Below are 21,201 nucleotides of genomic sequence, written 5' to 3' on the forward strand. Positions count from 1 at the left end.
CGATTCTCCTGCCTCAGCCTCCCGAGTAGTTGGGATTACAGGCATGGGCCACCATGCCCGGTTAGTTTTATATTTTTAGTAGAGTCGGAGTTTCTCCACGTTGGTCAGGCTGGTCTCAAACTCCTGACCTCAGGTGATCCACCCGCCTCGGCCTCCCAAAGTGCTAGGATTACAGGTGTGAGCCGCCACGCCTGGCCGAAAACACTTTTACCAAACACTGTTAAAGTGTTATAGTGGAGCCAGGTATAGTGGCTCATGCTTGTAATCCCTTGAGAGGTTTGGGACGTGGGAGGCTGAAGCTGGAGGATCACTTGAGTCCAGGAGTTTGAGACCAGCCTGGGCAACAAAGCGAGACTCCTTTCTCTATAAAAAAATTGAAAACACGGCCAGGTACGGTGGCTCACACCTGTAATGCCAACACTTTGGGAGGCTGAGCCGGGCAGATCACGAGGTCAGAAGATCGACACCATCCTGGCTAACACAGTGAAACCCTGTCTCCACTAAAAATACAAAAAATTAGCCAGGTATGGTGGCAGACGCCTGTAGTGCCAGCTACTCGGGAGGCTGAGGCAGGAGAATGGCGTGAACCCAGGAGGCGGAGCTTGCAGTGAGCCGAGATCACGCCTCTGCACGCCATCCGGCCTGGGCAACTCAGTGAGACTCTGTCTCAAAAAACAACAACAACAAAAAAAATTGAAAACACATAAAAATTATCTGGGCGCAGTGGTTCATGCCTGAAGTCCCAGCCCTCTGGGAGGTTGAAGCAGGAGGATTGCAGGAGTTCAAGGCTACAGTGAGCTGTGATTGTTCCATTGCACTCCAGCCTGGGTGACAGAGCAAGACCTTGTCAATAAAAATAAGTTTTTTTTAAAACCTGAAGTTTCTTTGGTATTTAGAAGGAAAGCATCTTGAAGGCAGATTTGGTGGGGGAAAGACAAATTTGGGAAAATGAAATTATGGGGAACCGCTATTCCTTCCTTTATACATGAAACTATCATTGTAATATTTTTATCTTTCTCATGTTTTTCATTTTGATTTAACTGTTTGAAGCAGTAGCTATTTCTCAGTTGATGACAAGAAAGAGAAAATGTTTTATTCTCTTCCCAAAGTTAAAATCCAATATAAACGGTGCCCAGTGGCACTGATCCTAGTGGCAGTTACTCTTCTGTACATAGTGCCTCCCACAGTGGATATGGGTTTCGAGGCAGACAGAGCTCATCACCTCGGATTTTCATTCTGTTTTTTCATTGGGGCAATATGAACCCCCTCCTGATTGATATCTTCTTATCTAAAGGACTTTGATTCTTAATGAATGGGCAGGAAAAGACCTCCTGATATGTGAAGAAAGAGAGGCAACAATAGCAATAGCTTTCCTGAGGAGTGATTATTGTAGTGAAGTCAACCCTGAAACAATGGAGAATGAGGTCATGCCTGACTCATTTTGTTATTATACCCAAATGAGTTCATTGTGCAGAATGGGCCTTCTTGACACTTGTCTAATGACGTTTTGATTAAAATGAAATAATGTGCATACAAAAATGACCTGTTTACAGGAAAGAATTATGTATTTGTTGGTAACTACCAGTGACATCAATTCTCATTTCTCAATTGGCAGATACAGTATTTGATTTTAGGGTTAGACTTTAAAGGATATATCCAGCCAGGCATGGTGGTATGAGCCTATAATTCAAGCTACTTGGAAGGCTGAGGTGGGAGGATCACTAGGCTCAGGAGTTTGAGACCAGTCTGGGCACCGCAAGATCCTGTCTCAAGAAAGAAAAAATAAAAGGCTAGGCCAGACGTGGTGGCTCACGCCTGTAATCCCAGCACTTTGGGAGGCTGAGGCAGGCAGATCACAAGGTCAGATCGAGACCCTCCTGGCTAACACAGTGAAACCCCATCTCTACTAAAAATACAAAAAAAATTAGCCGGGCATGGTGGCCGGCGCCCATAGTCCCAGCTACTCAGGAGGCTGAGGCGGGAGAATGGCATGAACCCACGGGAGGTGGAGGTTGCAGTGAGCCAAGATCGTACCATACTGCACTCCAGCCTGGGCAACAGAGCGAGACTCCGTCTCAAAAAAAAAAGAAAAGAAAAAAATAAAAAATAAACGGCTATATCGTTCAACTAGCCCTCTGATCTGTGAATCTATTCTGGAAACATGATCAGATTTGGAGCAAGGACCCTTCCCTCCCTACCAGTTTGAGACAGCTCATATTGTTGGAAGTTCATTCTGTTCAGTCTCTCCCCCAGAAGGTTGCATGTTCACTGGCCTTGTTGTATGTAAGTCCTTGACAATGATCTAAGAAAACCTGAGTTTAAAAAAAATTTTTTTTCTTTGTCCGGGGTGGTGGCTTATGCTTGTAATCTTAGCACTTTGGGAGGCTAAGGTGGGCGCATCACTTGAGGTCAGGAGTTCAAAACCAGCCTGGCCAACATAGTGAAACGCCATCTTTACTAAAAATACAAAAAAATTAACTGAGTATGGTGGTGGGTGCCTATAATCCCATCTTCTTGAGAGGGTGAGGTAGGAGAATCACTTGAACCTGGGAGGTGCAGGTTGCACTGAGCCGAGATCACACCACTGCACTCCAGCCTTGGCAACGGAATGAGACTCCATCTAAAAAAAAAATAAATTTTTTTTTCAACACAAGGTCTCACTTTGTTACCAAGGCTGGAGTACAGTGGTGCAATCACAGCTCACCGCAGCCTCAAACTCCTGGGCTCAGGAGATCTTCCTGCTTTACCCTCCGGAGTAGCTGAGACTACAGGTGTGTGTCCACCATGCTTAGCTCAAAAGCTGACTTTCAAATAAACCTTTTTATTAGTTTTATTGACTTGAAAAATATTGCTATAAAATTTTTCTATGGTTTTCAAATCTGTTCCAGTTGTCAGTCTTGTCCCTTTTCACCAAATACCTCTTCAGTACCTTTTTTTTTCCCCCCCCCAAGATAGAGTCTTGCTCTGTCACCTAGACTGGAGTGCAGTGGCATGATCTCAGCTCACTGCAACCTCTGCCTCCTGGGTTCAAGCAATTCTCCTGCCACAGCCTCCTGAGTAGCTGGAACTACAGGCATGTACCACCACACCCAGCTAATTTTATATATATATATATATATTTTTTTTAATTATACTTTAAGTTCTAGGGTACATGTGCACAACGTGCAGGTTTGTTACATATGTATACATGTGCCATGTTGGTGTGCTGCACCCGTTAACTCGTCATTTACATTCAGTATATCTCCTAATGCTATCCCTCCCCCCAATTTTTTATATTTTTAGTAGAGACGGGGTTTCATCATGTTAGCTAGGATGATCTTGATCTGACCTTGTGATCCGCCCTCCTTGGCCTCCCAAAGTGCTGGGATTACAGGCGTGGGCCACCGCGCCCGACCGTACCTAATTTTTTTTTTTTGAGACGGAGTCTTGCTCTGTTTCCCAGGCTGGAGTGCAGTGTCATGATCTTGGCTGACTGCAACCTCCGCCCCCTGGGTTCAAGCGATTCTCCTACTTCAGTCTCCTAGGTAGCTGGGATTACAGGTGTGCACCACCACACCCAGCTAATTTTTTTAGTTTTAGTAGAGATGGGAATTTGCCATGTTGGCCAAACTGGTCTTGAACTCCTGACCTTCAGTGATCCGCCCCCCTCGCCCTCCCAAAATGTTGAGATTATAGGCATGAGTCACCACGCCTGGCCAGTTGTTCATTTTTAAGAGTTAATATCAGCCGATGTGGTGGCTCACACCTATAATCCTAGCATGTTGAGAGGCCGAGGTGGAGGATTGCTTGAGGCCAGGAGTTTGAGAGCAATCTGACCAACATAGTGAAATCCTGCCTATATTTCTTTTCTTTTTTTTTTTTTGAGACCGAGTCTCGCTCTTTTGCCCAGGCAGGCATGAGCCACCGCACCTGGCTTATTTCTTTTTTTTTCTTTTTTTTTCTTTTTTTTTTGGAGACTGAGTTTCACTCTGTCGCCCAGGCTGGAGTGCAATGGTGCGATCTCGGCTTACTCCAACCTCCGCCTCCCGGGTTCAAGCGATTCTCCTGCCTCAGCCTCCCAAGTAGCTGGGATTACAGGCATATGCCACCACGCCCAGCTAACCTGTCTTATTTCTATATATTATTTTTTTCTAAGAATAAACAAATGAACAAAAACAGTTAATATCATTGGAATAACATGCAGTTCCTAAAATAAGAAGTATGTAAGATGTGTTTATTGAAATATATATATGGTATACTGGGAAAAAAACCCACAAAATATTACACAAATACTGATTACATCTTACAGTAGCCAGCCTCCAAGATGCTCCCCAATGATGCTCACCTCCTAATATTCATGCCTTTGTGTAGTCCCCTTGTACATTTCATCAGAGTTGGTCTGTATGAGCATTAGAATATAGAAATAGACTTCCCAGACTAAGTCATAAAAGACATTACTGCATCTGCCCTGCTCTTCTTGGATTGACTGCTCTGGAGGAAGCCAGCCACTGTGTTACAAAGATATTCAAGCAACCCTATGGAGGATCTACACGGGGAGCTACTGAGGCTTCCTGCCCACAGCTGGCATCAACTTGCCAACCATTGAGTGAGCCGTCTTGGAGGTGGGTCTTCCAGGCCTAGTCAAACCTTCAGATTGACTGCAGCCCCAGCCTACATCTTGACTACAATCTCATGAGAGCCTCAGAGCCAAAACTATCCAATTAAACCACTCTCACATTCCCAAACCACAGAAATGGTGAGATAGGCCGGGCGTGGTGGCTCACACCTGTAATCCCAGCACTCTGGGAGGCCAAGGCAGGCGGATCTTCTGGGGTCAGGAGTTTGAGCCTGGCCAGCATGACAAAACCCCATCTCTATTAGAAATACAAAAATTAGCTAGTGTGGTGGGGGGCGCCTGTAATCCCAGCTACTTTGGAGGCTGTGACAGGAGAATCGTTTGAACCCAGGAGGTGGAAGTTGCAGTGAGCCAAGATCACACCACTGCACTCCAACCTGGGCAACAGAGGGAGACTCTGTCTCAAAAAAATAAAAAAGGGATGAGATAATAAGTATTTTTATTGCTTAATAAATGTACTTATTTACTTAATTAATTTATTTTTTGAGACAGGGTCTTGCTGTGTCTCCCAGGCTGGAGTGCAGTGGCATGATTCTAGCTCACTGCAGCCTCGAACAGCTGGGTTTAAGTGATCCTTCTACCTCAACCTCCTAAGTAGCTGGGACTACAAATGTACATTACCATGCCTGGCTAATTTTTTCATTAAAAAAATTTTTTTTTTTTTAAAATAGAGAGGGTTTTGCTGTGTTGCCCAGGCTGGTCTCAAGCTCCTGGCCTCAAGTGATCCTCCTGCCTTAGCCTCCCAAGTGTTGGGATTTACAGGCATGAGGCACCATGCCCAGTCAATTTCTTTTTTCTTTCTTTTTTTTTTTTTTTTTTTATTCTTCAGCTAAGACAGCAGAAGAGGTGATTTATTGTATGGTTGTTACACTCTTCCACAAGTAAACACAGAAATAGTCCAGAATGTCACAGGTCCAGGGCAAAAGACCAACATGGGCAGTTTTGGTTATGACCAAGGTGGATCTCAGAGGTGATCAGCGATCGGAGGGCAATAAAGTTCTAGATCCGTTGAGACAAGCTCTAGACAGTAGCATGCAGTCCCACAGCTCGTACCAGCATCCCCAGCATCTGGCGTTCCATGTTTCTTCTCCTGTGGCCTCCATGATGCAGCAAGCTAGCGGTTTACTTTTGGATCTCTGCCTCATCTTTCTTCTTTTGCGCTTCAGCCTGTGCATTCGCTTCTTCCTCCACTCGGCTCTCATGGTGCAGAGGTGTCCAAGAAAATGGTGCTAAGGCCGAGAGAAACCCCAGCCCATTTCTGTTGTCAGTTTTTATTGAACTCCACCTTGGGCGCTCTTCTAGGTTCTTGGGTTATATCAGTAAACAAAAAGATTTCTGCCCTTGAGGAGCTTGTATTCTATCAGAGGAACACAGACACTAAATATAATAAGTAGCCTTTCCAGTGTGTTAGAATGTGATAAGTGGTGTGGAAAAAAGAAAAAGATCAGAGTAAAGGGAGTTGAGAAAGCAGGTAGAGGTGGGAGCATGTGAAGGAGAGAGGTTATAGTATTAAATAGGTCTCAATAAGAAAGTGACATTTAAACAAGTGTTTGAAAGAGTTGCAGGAATTTATTAAGTGGATATATAGGAAAATAATTTCTAGGTAGTGGGGACAGCTTAGAGTGAAGGCCCTAAGGCAGGAGCCTGAGTTACATAAGCACAGAGATCAGTGTTGGGGAAGAGGGTAAGGTGAAAACTATTAATAGATGGGGTCAGAGATGTAGTGGGGTTGGAAGCAGAAGGCTATTGTCAGGGCCTTGTTTCTCTGAAATGGGGAGCCAGTGCTGGATTTTGCATAAAACAGAGACATACTCTAATTTATATAAAATGATGACTTTGGTTGCTTTTAAAGGGAGACTGACTCCAGTGGGGTAAGGATAAAAGCAGGAAAATCTGTTAGGACAGTATTAGCAGATCACGTGAAAGATGATAGTGGCTTGGGCGAAGGTGGTAGCAATGGAAGTGGTCAGAAATGGTTGGATTCTGGAAATATATTCAACAGCAGGAAATTAAGATCTTCAAAAGCTCTTGATTAGCTGGGCACAGTGGCTCGACCCTGTTATCCCAGCTACTCAGGAGGCTGAGGCTGGAGGATTGCATGAGGCCAGGAGTTCAAGACCAGCCTGGGTAACACAGTGAGACTCTGTCTCTACATAAATAAATAAATAAGCTCTTGGTTGTATATGGGAAGGTCAGACTGCTGTAAGACTTTCTTTTTTTTTTTTTTTTTTTTTTTTTTTCTTTTGAGACGGAGTCTCGCTCTGTCGCCCAGGCTGGAGTGCAGTGGCCAGATCTCAGCTCACTGCAAGCTCCGCCTCCCGGGTTCCCGCTATTCTCCTGCCTCAGCCTCCCGAGTAGCTGGGACCACAGGCGCCGCCACCTCACCCGGCTAATTTTTTGTGTTTTTAGTAGAGACGGGGTTTCGCCGTGTTAGCCAGGATTATCTCAATCTCCTGACCTTGTGATCCACCCGTCTCGGCCTCCCAAAGTGCTGGGATTACAGGCTTGAGCCACCGCGCCCGGCCTGCTGTAAGACTTTCACATCCTGATGGAAGTCTCACTTTCCAGCCTCATCCCAGATCATTCTGTGCTCTACACTTGCCTCCCCACTCCCATATCCATCTTTTCCAAGAGCCCTATTAGATAATCTTTCTTGGGTGGCCTAGTAGTTAAGACTGTGGCTCTGGAATTAGACCATCTGGGTTTGATTTCTGGCTCTTTTCACTTAACTACTATGTGATCTTAAGATACTTAGTTCCTCTAAGCTCGGTTTTCTCATTTATAAAATTGGAATCTTAATAATCGTACCCAACTCACAGAGCAGTAATGTGAGATTAAATGAGTTAATCTATGTAAAATACTTAATATCATGCTTGGCATCTACTAAGATCTCCATAAATATTGGTTACTATTTTTTTTAAATCTCAGATTATGTTCCTTTGACCACAATCTTTATCCTCTGTATTAAATGCTAACCCTCTTCTTCTATATCATCTTTCACTAGTCTTCTACTTTTTGTTTCTCAAATTCATATAAAAAAATTCTTGAGGACGGCTTTTAATTATTAATATTATTTGAGACATGGTCTCACTCTGTCGCCTAGGCTGGAGTGCAGTGGTACAGTGCAATCACAGTTCACCTCAGCCTCCTCTTCTCAGGCTCAAATGATCCTCATACCTCAGCCTCCCAAATAGCTGAGACTACGGGTGTGTACCACCACACCCGGCCATTTTTTTTTTTTTTTTTTTTTTTGAGATGAAGTCTTGCTCTCTCACCAGGCTGGAGTGTAGTGGTGCGATCTGGGCTCACTGCAACCTCCGCCTCCCAGGTTCAAGCGATTCTCCTGCCTCAGCCTCCTGAGTAGCTAGGCCTACAGGTGCGTGCCACCATGCCCAACTAATTTTTATTTTATTTGTTTATTTATTTATTTTGAGACAGAGCCTCGCTCTGAGGCACAGACTGCAGTGTAGTGGTGCCATCTCGGCTCACTGCAAACCGCCTTTCCCAGGTTCACGCCATTCTCCTGCCTCAGCCTCCCAAGTAGCTGGGACTACAGGTGCCTGCCACCATACCTGGCTAATTTTTTGTATTTTTAGTAGAGATGGGGTTTCACCGTGTTAGCCAGAATGGTCTTGATCTCTTGACCTCGTGATCTGCTCGCCTCAGCCTCCCAAAGTGCTGGGATTACAGACATGAGCCACTGTGCCCAGCCACACCCTGCTAATTTTTTAATATTTTGTAGAGATAGCATTTCACCATATTGCCCAGGCTGGTCTCAAACTCCTGGGGTCAAGCAGTCCTCCCACCTTGGCCTCCCAAAGTGCTAGGATTACAGGCATGAGTCATCATACCTGGCCTCATCATTATTTTTAATTTTCATATGGATAGGGTCTCACTATGTTGTCCAAGCTGGACTTGCACTCCTTGGCTCAAGTGACCCGCCTTCCTCAGCCTCCTGCGTATCTGGGACTGTGGCCACGTGCCACTGCATGTGACTCTTGAGGAAATTTTTAAATGAAATCAAACTATACTTTTACTATCATCTGTTCATAATCCCTCTGGTCTTTATACATATCTGGTCTCTGTTGCCTAGGCTGTAGTTATGTCAGTGGCATGTTTCATGTTGGCTTCACATGTCAGCCTCGCCTCCCAGGTTTGAGCAATTCGCCCACCCCAGCCTCCCGAGTAGCTGGAATTACAGGCATACCGCCACACCCGGCCAATTTTTGTATTTTTCATAGAGATGGGGTTTCACCATATTGGCCAGGCTGGTCCCGAATTCCTGACCTCAGGTAATCCCCCCTCCTTGGCCTCCCAAAGTGTTAGGATTACAGGCATGAGCCACTGTGCCCAGCCATTTCTTTTATATATGTTTATATATATATTTTTTAATTGAGACAGGGTTCACTCTGTCACCCAGGTTGGAGTGGGGTGGTGCAATCTCGGCTCACAGCAACCTCTACCTCCCAGGGGCCTCAAGCAATCCTCCCACCTCAGCCTCCCAAATAGCTGGGACTACAGGTGCATTCCACCATGCCTGACTAGTTTTTGTATTTTTGGTGGACATGAGGTTTCATCATGTTGCCCAGGCTGGTCTTGAACTCCTGAGCTCAAACGATCTGCCTGCCTTGGCCTCCCAAAGTGCTGGGATTATAGGCGTGAGCCACTGTGCCTGGCATCAAATACCATTTCTTGATGTGTTTCCAAATCCTCTAGGGAGTTAGTCCTGTGTTTTCAGTTTATTTACCTTGTTTTTGTTTTTTTTTTTCTCTTTGAGACAGAGTCTCGCTCTGTCGCCCAGGCTGGAGTGCAGTGCCTGGGATCACAGGGGCATGCCAGCACGCCTAGCTAATTTTTGTATTTTCAGTAGAGACAGGGTTTCATCATGTTGGTCAGGCTGGTCTGGAACTCCTGACCTCATGATCCGCCCACCTCGGCCTCCCAAAGTGCTGGGATTACAGGTGTGAGCTACCGCGCCTGGCCTTTACCTTTTTGAGATGAGTCTGCTCTGTGGCCAAGCTGAAATTGCAGTAAAACTTAGTCTTGTCTCCTCTGCAACCTCCACCTCCCGGGTTCAAGCAATTCTCCTGCCTCCCCATGCTCCTGAGTAGCTGGGATTACAGCAATCTGTCTCCCTCCATCTCTCCTAACAATAATTATATTATATTTTCATGCAAAGTGAGAGTTCTCTCCTCTCATCTCATCCCAGGCATTATCATGTCCTCTATGTCCCTATCTCAACTCTAAAGATATGTATGGGATTACAGGAGTGAGCCACTGTGCCCAGCCTACCTTTTTTTTTTTTTTTCCTGAGACGGAGTTTTGCTCTGTCACCCAGGCTGGAGTGCAGTGGCGCGATCTTGGCTCACTGCAGACTCCACTTCCTAGGTTCACGCCATTCTCCTGCCTCAGCCTCCTGAGTGGCTGGGACTACAGGTGCCCGCCACCATGCCCGGCTAATTTTTTGTATTTTTAGTAGAGATGGGGTTTCACCGTGTTAGCCAGGATGGTCTCGATCTCCTGACCTTGTGATCCGCCCACGTCGGCCTCCCAAAGTGCTGGGATTACAGGTGTGAGCCACTGCGCCCGGCCTTTTTTTTTTTTTTCTTTTGAGACAGAGTCTTACTCTGTCACCCAGGCTGGAGTGCAATGGTGCGATCTTGGCTCACTGCAACCTCTGCCTCCTGAGTTCAAGCAATTCTCATTCCTCAGTCTTCTGAGTAGCTGGGATTACAGGCCTGTGCCACCAAAACTGGCTAATTTTTGTATTTTTAGTAGATACGGGATTTCACCACGTTGGCCAGGCTGGTCACGAACTCCTAACTTGAGGTGATCCCCCTGCCTCGGCCTCCCAAAGTGTTGGCATTACAGGCGTGAGGTACCACGGCTAGCTTCTTTACCATTTTTATGCTTAGTTTTAAAAGTTACGGTTATTTTTATGTATGTCTGCCACCTCTGCCAGACTCAGCATCTTGAATAAAAAGGTCTGTTTTCCTCACCTTTACTTTTCTGGCACCTAGCACTTGGTAGGCATCAGTAAACATTTGTACAATTAAGCAATTGCGTGGTCCTGATAAGGCTCCTGATTGCAGTCCTTACATGTAACTACCAGATTTGTATTTGGATACTCCCTTGTTCAGTATCTTCAGTGGCTTCCTATCACCTGCAGAGTAAAGTCCAAACTCCTTAGCTGAGTATTTGGTGTCCTCTACTCTGTGAACTCAACCTGCTTTTTCAACTTTATTTCCTACTATAGTTGGTCAAACTGATCATTCACTGTTCCCCAGGGACCCCCGTCCCTTTTCCACATCCATGTCTTGATTCATGGTTTTATTCCTGAAAAGCACTCCTTGCCTGTCCTCATTCATTTCCCTCCTCAGGCTCCCCGTCAGATACCACCTTTTTCACAGAACCTTCTCTATCATCCCAGCTTTGAAGTTTCAGAGCATAGTAACTGTGCTGCTTGACACATTTTCACTTTATGGAGGTAATTTATGGACATGTATTTTTTCTCCAACTTAGTGTAGTTTCTTAGGGTTTCTTAAAGTTTCTTAGATGATTTATCTTTGCATGCTGTACTTGTAAGCAGCAGTAAGAAATTGCTCATTTCTGGAATGGCTGTCGCTGTCAGTTACTACGGGGTGAACAAGGGGAACGAACGCAGAAATAAAGACAAAGACAAAAGGATCTGTTTTGAAAGAAGGGGTCAGGGGGTTCATTGCTTCTAGTGAGCAAAGGCAGCCCTGAGATGCTTCTACAGCCTTTCGTATTTATTAGGTAGAAAGAGCAGGGAGGGAGAGTTAACGGTTGGTCAGCTGCTTGATTTATCACAGGTATACATAATTGCTTTCTTTGTACAACAGACTTCAGATGTTTCTATAGATAATCACAAGGAACATTGCGCTGGGGGTGTGACTGCCCTCAGCACCCCTTCTGGTGCAGACGCAGTTTGTCAGTTTTCCAACATCCTGCTTTCATGAGAACAGTTTTCTGTTTGCTCATATAGCCTCCAGTGGTATACTAAGTTGGTCACAACCCTCATTCTTTTTGCCTGTTACAAATGGCCAAATGAATGAATGAATATGTGAATAAATAGGCTTCACATGCCCTATCCATGGGCTGGTTTGGAGGGGAATTGGGAGTTGGACATGTGATACATAGGCCGTAGTGGGACACTGGGAAAGGAGGTACTCCTTGCCCTATTGCTTCTGCCTGCATATTCCATTAGCCTAATTGTACCAAGTCCATTTGGGATTCAATTACTGGTGTCCAGCATGTTCCAGGCCTAATATTAATACTTGACTTTGGGAATACAAACGATATCATGCACCCCCTACCTTAGACATCCTTCAGATAGCAAGGTGTGTCAGGGCTGTGGCCCTTTGTATTAGGTATGTAGGTCTTAAGTTATATCCTCAAATGAGGCATATCTCACTCTGCTGCAGCCTGTCCTGAACTTAGCTTATTAGACCTACCTTGGTTTTGCTTGGCTTGGCTTACTTACACACTGGGTGGTTTGACTATATTGGTTCCATAGTTCAGCTTACTGATTACATTCTAGTTACATTTTAAACTTGCCTTATGTTTAATTTTTAACTTGTTAAGGCTAGCTTTTCTATGGAGCTCAGATGAATTGTCAGTGGGAGCTTTTACGTTTCACTCTTTTTGGACCTTTTGGTGGACCTTTCTAGTCACCTATCCCATTGTCCACTGTTGTGAGATACTGTATCATTTTATCCAAGTCAATCAAAATGATATTTGCTTAGGGAGGGAACAGAAAGACATAACTAACAATCATGTGTCACTATGGGAAAGGAAAACAAGTCCACTCCTTTTGAAATCTGATTCTCTGCTTCCAGAGCCCTTTTTTTATTGGCCGTCTTTATTCTGGTACACTTCTGTATTTCAGCTATACCAAGCTCTTAATACTTGAAGTTCTCAGAATTCTCCTTGTGTCGTTTTCCCAGGATAATTCCTACCTCTCTTCCCTCAAGAAGCCTCCCAGTCCCATCCCACCTTCACCTTTCCCCTTCCAAGCCGAGGTTCTTGTCCCTTATATCTGTTCCTGTAGCACTTTATGTGCATTTCTGTCAGAGAATTTATCACAGTATGTTACAGCCATTGGTTTACTTGTCTGGGTTTTGTTTGTTTGTTTGTTTTTTGAGACAGATTCTTGCTCTGTAGCCCAGGCTGGAGTGCAGTGATGTAATCATGGTTCACACAGCCTTGACCTCCTAGGCTCAAGCGATCCTCCCACCTTAGCCTTCTGAGTAGCTGGGACTACAGGTGCATGCCACTATGCCCGGCTAATTTTTTTATTTTTGTAGAGACAGAGCTTCATTGTGTTGCCTAGGGTGGTCTTGAAATCCTGGCCTCAAGTAATGCCTCGACCTTCCAAAGTGCTGAGATTACAGGCACGAGCCACTGTGCCCAGCCCTGTTTTCTCCAGTAAGCTGAAATTTCTTCTATATCTGAGCCTATATCTGATTCCACTGTGTATATCAAGAACAGAGTGGCTGATATATATTAGATACTCAGTACATGCTTATTAATTAGACAGTTCAATGCCCAGGTATCTAAAGTTTGTTGTTTTTTTTTTTTTAAGAGACCAAGTTATGTTCCAACCATGTTTCTAAATTCTGTGTCACGGATGGAAGGCATTGAGAAGTGCTATTAACTTTTCTATTTGCCTAACAAAAACACAGAAATTAGTTCCTGAGCAACTTCCACCCTATAAGCACTAGTCCTACTAGTTGGCAGTTAACTATCATAAAAGTAGATGAACCAATTGTGTACCCAGAGAAAAAGAGAGTAAGGGAGGAGAGAAGGATAGAGAAGGGAGTGAGTTAGCAAAATGCCACACTGTTAGTTGCAAACTGGCACAAAGGTGAATGTGGTTCATGAGGCTTGCTTGATTAAGAAGAGCTGAAACAGGAGCAAAGAGCAAAAGGCAACCTGCAGCGAAAGCAAGGACTCGGAACAGGCAGACACAAGCAGGTGAGCACATGAATGGGGCCCAGGTCCTCTGTGACTGTGGTCTCTCAGGCTTCCGGGGACATGGAAGAAGGGAAGCCAGAGTGTGACGCTCTGGGAAAGCTGAGTGGGGAGGATTCATGTTTACTCCAGGTATAAAGAGACATAAAAGACCATAGAAGGAGATGGAGATAGTGACAAACACTGGCTGGCACCAGAGTCTCAACAAAAAGAATTGGAAACAGGGCTTTGTTGGGGGTGAATAAGAGATAGTGAGCAGGAGAAAATGCGAAGACCAATTCTGAATGGAGTAGATTTAAATACATACCTCCCTAGTCTATAAAAAGTACGCCTATCTGTACTATTTTGAGTAGCATATAAAACTTGACACATGGCCGGGCGCGGTTGCTCACGCCTGTAATCCCAGCACTTTGGGAGGCCGAGACGGGCGGATCATGAGGTCAGGAGATCGAGACCATCCTGGCTAACACGGTGAAACCCCGTCTCTACTAAAAAATACAAAAAACTAGCCGGGCGAGGTGGCGGGCACCTATAGTCCCAGCTACTCGGGAGGCTGAGGCAGGAGAATGGCGTGAACCCGGGAGGCGGAGCTTGCAGTGAGCTGAGATCCGGCCGCTGCACTCCAGCCTGGGTGACAGAGCGAGACTCCGTCTCAAAAAAAAAAAAAAAAAAAAAAAAACTTGACACATTTGGATAAATGGGATAAATGTCACCTTTATATAACAAATGTGGGGAAAACCTTCACTGGAAGCTTGGAATTGTGATTCTTTTCAAGGGCTGGGTAATCTCCTTTTGGGAAGCAGTCAGCTATTATTATCATTATTATTATTATTTGAGATAGAGTCTCTGTCACTCAGGCTGGAGTGCAGTGGCACATTTACAGCTGTGAGCCACTGTGCCCAACCAGCTGTTATATTTTTATTAAATGGATGAGATCTAGTGCCTGAGTTACTGTATTATTGTTTATCCCTTTGGAGTATTCATTCAATATCTACTGTGTGCTCACACCACCATTCCAGCACCAGGAACACATAAAAAACAAAACAGATAAAAATTCCTGCCTATGGGCCAGCCAAGGTGGCTCATGCCTGTAATCCCAGCACTTTGGGAGGCTGAGGTGGGCGGATCACTGGAGACCAGAAGTTTGAGACCAGCCTGGCCAACATGGCAAAATCTGTCTCTGTTAAAAATACAAAATTAGCCAGGCGCGGTGGCACATGCTTGTAATCCCAGCTACTTGGGAGGCTGAGGCATGAGAATCGCTTGAACCTGGGAAGCGGAGGTTGCAGTGAGATGAGATTGCACCACTGCACTCCAGCCTGGGTGATACAGCAAGACTCTATCAAAAAAAAAAAAAAAATTTCTGCCTACCTATGTATAGTTCACATAGTGGGTAAAGGTGGCAGGAAACAGGAATTATGAAAATAAACAAAAGTGAATTATATAATGTGTTAGATGATAAAAAGTCCTGTGGAGAAAAATAAACAGAAAAGGAAGGTAGGAAAACATGCATGTGGTCAGATGGGTTATAATTTTAAATAAGGTGGACAAGGAAGGTCTCACTGAGAAGCTGACATATTTGAGCAAAGATTTTAATATAATGAATGAGCAAGCTGTGCAGACTGGGGTTCTGTAAAATAGAATGTCATTCTATAAATGTAAGCCTTTTTTTTTTTTTTTTTTGAGACAGAGTCTTGCTCTGTCGCCCAGGCTGGAGTGCTGTCACAATCTTAGCTCATTGCAACCTCTGCCTCCCAGGTTCAAGCGATTCTCCTGACTCAGCCTCCCAAGTAGTTGGGATTACAGGTGACTGCCACTGCACCTGGCCAATTTTTGTATTTTTAGTAGAGATGGGTTGTCACCATGTTGGCCAGTCTGGTTTCGAACTCCTGACCTCAAGTGATACACCCGCCTCAGCCTCCCAAAGTGCTGGGATTACAGGCGTGAGCCACTGCGCCTGGCACATTATTTTAAAATGGCTTACATTGCCGGGTGCGGTGGCTCGCGCCTGTTTTCCCAGCACTTTGGGAGGCCGAGGCGAGTGGATCGCCTGAGGTCAGGAGATCGAGACTAGCCTGGCCAACGTGGTGAAACCCTGTCTCTACTAAAAATACAAAAAATTAGCCGGGTGTGTTGGTGTGCACCTGTAATCCTAGCTACTAGGGAAGCTGAGGCAGGAGAATTTCTTGATTCCGGGAGGCAGAGGTTGCGGTGAGCCAAGAGTGCACCATTGCACTGCAGCCTGGGCAACAGAGTGAGACTCATCTCAAAATAAATAAATAAATAAATAAATAAATAAATAAATAAAATTTGAAAAAATAAAATAATGCCTAATGCCATTTAAAAATAACTAATCTTAAAAGTGTGATTGCAAGTGGTGTTAGAATGTAGTTACTGAGAGCAGAAAGGGGCATTCTATTTGTTCATCCTTTGCTTTCTCTAAAATCTATCGTTTGATTTTACACTGAACAACTGGTATGACTGCAGGGTTTTTTTGGTCTGTTCTTTGTTTTCTTGTGAAAACAGATACTTAGGATGCTTTTTTTCACCTTTGAAATCTCTGGAAGAAAAACAAGTATTTACTTAATAGAAATAGAAGCTGGAGAAGTTTTTCAAAAACTACAATGATATATTAATACAAAATATGGGTGACCCCTGAAGAAACTGCAGTCACAGAGGAAGGAAAGCTGCTGCCTAGAATGCCATTAATTCACTTTCTGAGGGAGAAGAGGGACCAAGAGTTGGACAAAGCAAGGATCTGTTAACACTCAGAGACTCTGAAGAGTTGTTTCTGTTTTGAGTTATTTAGTTTGATCTATATGTCTAGCTCATTTGCTGTAAAAGAATCAGCCAGAGTGTGAACCTGGCCAGGCAGCTGTCCTGTATCAGTGGTTGATTTCCTAGGATGAAGTTTCCTTTGTTTGGGATTGTAAAAGGTCAAACAATTTTGTTTGTTCCTCTCTTAACCAACAGCTCTTTTTGGAGACGAGTCTTGCTCTGCCGCCAGGCTGGAGTGTACAGTGGCCGGATCTCAGCTCTGCAGCTCCGCCGTCGGGTTTACGCCATTCTCTGCCTCCAGCCTCCCCGAGTAGCTGGGACTACAAGCGCCCGCCATATACGCCCAGCTAGTTTTTGGCAATTTTTATTGAACGGGGTTTCACCATATTATGGGGATGGTCTCGATCTCCACGACTCATGATCCAGCCGTCACCAAGCCTCCCAAAGTGCTGGGATTACAGGCTTGAGCCACCGCGCCCGGCCAACAGCTCTTATTTTTAACTACAGGATAGAAGTTCAACCTTGAATAATGTTCAAACGGATGGTTCCAACTCTGCTTTTGTAGTACCTAAGATCAACTCTAGTTATTTTGAATATTTAATTTATTTATTTATTGGGACAGAGTCTCACTCTGTACCTAGGCTTGGAGTGCAGTAGCACAATCACAGCTCACTAAACCTTAACTTCCCAGGATCCAGAGATCCTCTCACCTCCAGCTTCCCAAGTAGCTAGGACCACAGGTGCATGTCACCATGCCCAGCTAATTTTTGTACTTTTGGTAGAGATGGGGTTTCGTCATGTTGCCCAAGCTGGTCTTGAACTCCTGAGCCCCAACAATCCACCCACCTTGGCCTGTCGAAGTGCTGGGATTATAGGCATGAGCCACTTTGCCCAGCCTAAATATTTTAAAATTCCAAATATACTTAACTTTATTTTATTTATTTATTTTGAGATAGAATCTCACTCCGTCTCTCAGACTGGAGTGCAGTGGCACAGTCTCAGCTCACTGCAACCTCTACCTCCCAGGTTCAAGCAATTCTCATGCTTCAGCCTCCCAAATAGCTGGGACTACAGGCCTGTACCACCATGCCCGGCTAATTTTTGTATTTTTAGCAGAGACGGGGTTTTGCCGTGTTACCCAGGCTGGTCTTGTACTCCTGACCTCAAGTGATCCACCTGCCTCAGCCTCCCAGAGTGCTGAGATTATAGGCATGAGCCACCACACCCAGCTGCATTTAACTTTAATTTGCTTTTTTTTTTTTTTTGAGACAGAGTCTTGCTCCGTCGCCTAGGCTGGAGTGCAGTGGCACAATCTCCGCTCACTACAGCCTTTGCCTCCCAGGTTCAAGCAATTCTCCTGCCTCAGCCTCCCAAGTAACTGGGGCTACAGGCATGCGCCACCACGCCTAATTTTTTTTTGTATTTTAATAGAGACGGGGTTTCAGGCTGGTCTCAAACTCCTGACCTCAAGTGATCTATTCACCTCGGCCTCCCAAAGTGCTGGGATTACAGGCGTGAGCCACCACGCGTAGCCTAATTTGCTTTATTTTATGTGATATGTCACCTTGGGGAAGGAGACATTTTGATAAACCCTAGATACTCAACAAAGTTTAGATGATTGGGAATCCTTAATCTGTACTCCAAATATACAAAGTATTTTTTTAGAGCTGAAGGGCCTGGGCAATGGGAACTTTGGAATCAGATCTTGTCACTTAACCAGTAAACTATGATTTGCATAAGAGATCCAGAGATGAAAGCTGGATCAGAAGACCCGAAACTGTTTGGTGCAAAGTACATAAAGTGCAAGTCAGGAGGCCTTGCCTTAGAGGATATGCCAGAAGAAAATGGCAGAGAAAAAATATTTTTATATACATACATATATATGAAAATATTAAAAATATGTATATATATACCTTTTTTTTTTTTTTTGAGATGGAGTTTTGCTCTTGTTACCCAGGCTGGAGTGCAATGGTGCAATCTCAGCTCACCACAACTTCCGCCTCCTGGGTTCAATCAATTATCCTGCCTCGGGCTCCCAAGTAGCTGGGATTACAGGCTATTTAAAAAATATTTTAAAAATAAACATAAAATTAAAATACCTAGAATATATTTTATATGTAAATGTATAGAGCAAGAAAAGTAGCCAGCAGACAGCAGGCAATGTCTGGAGACATTTTTGTTTATCACAACTGGTTGTGGATGGAGGGGTGGGATGTGCTACTGACCTCTAGTGGGTAGAGGCTGGGGATGCTGCTAAACATCCTACCTTACACAGGACAGTGCCCACATCAAAAACCTATCCAGCCCTAATTGTCTTGTTTTTTTTGGTTGTCGTCTTTTTTTTTTTTTTTTTGAGACAGTCTTGCTCTGTCCCCCAGGCTGGAGCACAGTGGTGCAATCTTGACTCACTGCAGTCTCCGTCTCCCGGGTTCAAGTGATGTTCCTGCCTCAGCCTCCTGAGTAGCTGGGATGACAGGCACGCACCACCACAACTAACTAATTTTTGTATTTTTAGTAGAGATGGGGTTTCACCACGTTGGCCAGGTTGGTCTCAAACTCCTAACCTTAAGTGATCCGCCGGCATTGGCCTCCTAAAGTGCTGGGATTACAAGTGTGAGCCACTGCTCCTGGCCCCTAAGTGTAAACAGTGCTAAGATTAAGAAACCCTGACCTTGAGGAACTCCAGTTCTCCTTTATGGATGAGATCACAGGACACAGTCTGAGCTTTACAGGAGGCCAGATACAAATCACCAAAACAAAAAGCACTTAATTTTTTTGTTTCTCATTTAATGTCCATCCAGAAAAAAAGAGGGGAAAAAAGTTGCTAGTAAAGCAACTATGAAGGATGGATGCCATTATTCCATTGAACACTACCAAGTGTTTTTTTGTTTTTGTTTTTGTTTTTTGAGACAGAGTCTCACTCTGTTGTCCAGGCTGGAGTGCAGTAGCACGATCTTGGCTCACTGCAACCTCTGTCTCCCAGTTTCAAGCAATTCTCCTGTCTTGGCCTCCTGAGTAGCTGGGACTACCAGTGCACGCCACCATGCCTGGCTCATTTTTGTATTTTTAGTAGAGATGGGGTTTCACCCTATTGGTCATGCTGGTCTTGAACTCCTGACCTCACGTGATCCACCCGCCTCGGCCTCCCAAAGTGCTGAGATTACAGGCGTGAGCCACTGCACCCAGCCACAAGTGTTTTTTATCACAGGTTTCAAGAACATTCTAACTCACTATAATGGCTTTGTTGCAGAATGATGAAAAACAAACAAACAAAAAAACCTCCTATACATTTAAAAAATTATTTCCCAGTAATAACAAATCTGGCCAGGTGAAGTGGCTCATGCCTGGAATCCCAGCACTTTGGGAGGCTGAGGCAGGTGGATCTCTTGAGCCCAGGAGTTCAAGACCAGCCTGGGCAACATGGCTACCAAAAAAAAAAAAAAGAAAAAGCCAGGTATGGAGGCACGGTTCACTGCAATCATCACCTCCCGGGCTCAAGTGATTCTTCCACCTCAACCTCCCGAGTAGTTGGGATTACAGGCTCCTGCCACCATGCCCGGCTAAATTTTTTTTTTTTTTTTTTGAGATGGAGTCTTGCTCTGTCACCCAAGCTGGAGTGCACTGGCACGATTTCTGCTCACTACAACCTCTGTCTCCCGGGTTCAAGCGATTTTCCTGCCTCAGCCTCCCCAGTAGCTGTGATTATAGGCATCCACCATCATGCCCAGCTAATTTTTGTATTTTCTTAGAGATGGGGTTTTACCATGTTGGCCAGGCTGTTCTTGAACTCCTGACCTCAAGTGATCTGCCCACCTCGGCCTCCCAAAGTGCTGGGATTACAGGCATGAGCCACCGGGCCCGGCCTAATTTTTGTATTTTTAGTAGAGACGGGGTTTCGCCATATTGGCCAGGCTGGTGTCGAACTCCTGACTTCACGTGATCCACCTACCTTGGCCTCCCAAAGTGCTGGGATTAGAGGCATGAGCCACTGTGCCCGGCCAATTTTTTTTTTTTTTTTTAATAGAGACAGGGCTCTCGCTATGTTGCCAAGGCTGGTAGTGAACCCCTAGACCCAAGCAATCTTCCCACCTGGGCCTCCCAAAGTGCTGGAATTATAGGCGGGAGCCACTGTTCCCGGCCCCCACCCTATAATTAAAAGCAAAATGGCTGGGCGCAGTGGCTCACACCTGTAATCCCAGCACTTTGGGAGGCTGAGGCTGGTGGATCATGAGGTCAGAAGTTCAAGACCAGCCTGACCAACGTGGTGGAACCCCGTCTCTAGTAAAAATACAAAAATTAGCTGGGCATAGTGGTGTGCCCCTGTAATCCTAGCTACTCAGGAGGCTGACACGGGAGAATCGCGTGAACCCGGGAGGCGGAGGTTTCAGTGAGCTGAGATTGTGCCACTGCACTCCAGCCTGGGCGACAGAGTGAGACTCTGTCTCCAAAAAAAAAAGCAAAGCATGGGTCATTATGTTAAGTGAAACATGCCAGGCTCAGAAAGATATATACTGCATGTTCTCACTCACATATGGGAGCTCATGGAAGTAGAGTAGAATGACAGTTACCAGAGGGGCTGGGAAGGGTGGTGGCGTGTGGAGAGATGAAGAGAAGTTGGTTAATGGGTACAAACTTACAATTAGATAAAAGGAATAAGTTCTAGTGTTTGATAGTTCAGTACGGTGACTATAGTTAACAATATTTTATTGTGTATTTCCAAATAGCTAGAAGATTTGAAATGTTTCCCACACAAAAAACGATAAATGTTGTAATAGATATCCTAGATTCTCTGATTTGATCTTTACACATTGTCT

At 44.8% G+C, this 21,201-nt stretch overlaps 1 protein-coding gene across 5 annotated transcripts in view; it reads left to right on the forward strand.

Annotated features, from left to right (window-relative positions):
* Positions 1–21,201, forward strand: part of ENTPD5 (ectonucleoside triphosphate diphosphohydrolase 5 (inactive)) — a 57,401-nt gene that overhangs the window by 9,867 nt on the left and 26,333 nt on the right. The window contains exon 1 of one of the 5 annotated variants that reach the window (XM_031667990.1): positions 12,985–13,612. The exons of the other annotated variants lie outside the window; for them this stretch is intronic. The gene's annotated coding sequence lies outside the window, so the exon portion shown is untranslated. Of the gene's footprint in view, positions 1–12,984; positions 13,613–21,201 lie in introns of those variants that run through there. 5 annotated transcript variants of the gene reach the window in all.

Source organism: Papio anubis, chromosome 7 (genome assembly GCF_008728515.1).
Source record: "Papio anubis isolate 15944 chromosome 7, Panubis1.0, whole genome shotgun sequence".
In the NCBI taxonomy this organism is placed as follows: domain Eukaryota; kingdom Metazoa; phylum Chordata; class Mammalia; order Primates; family Cercopithecidae; genus Papio; species Papio anubis.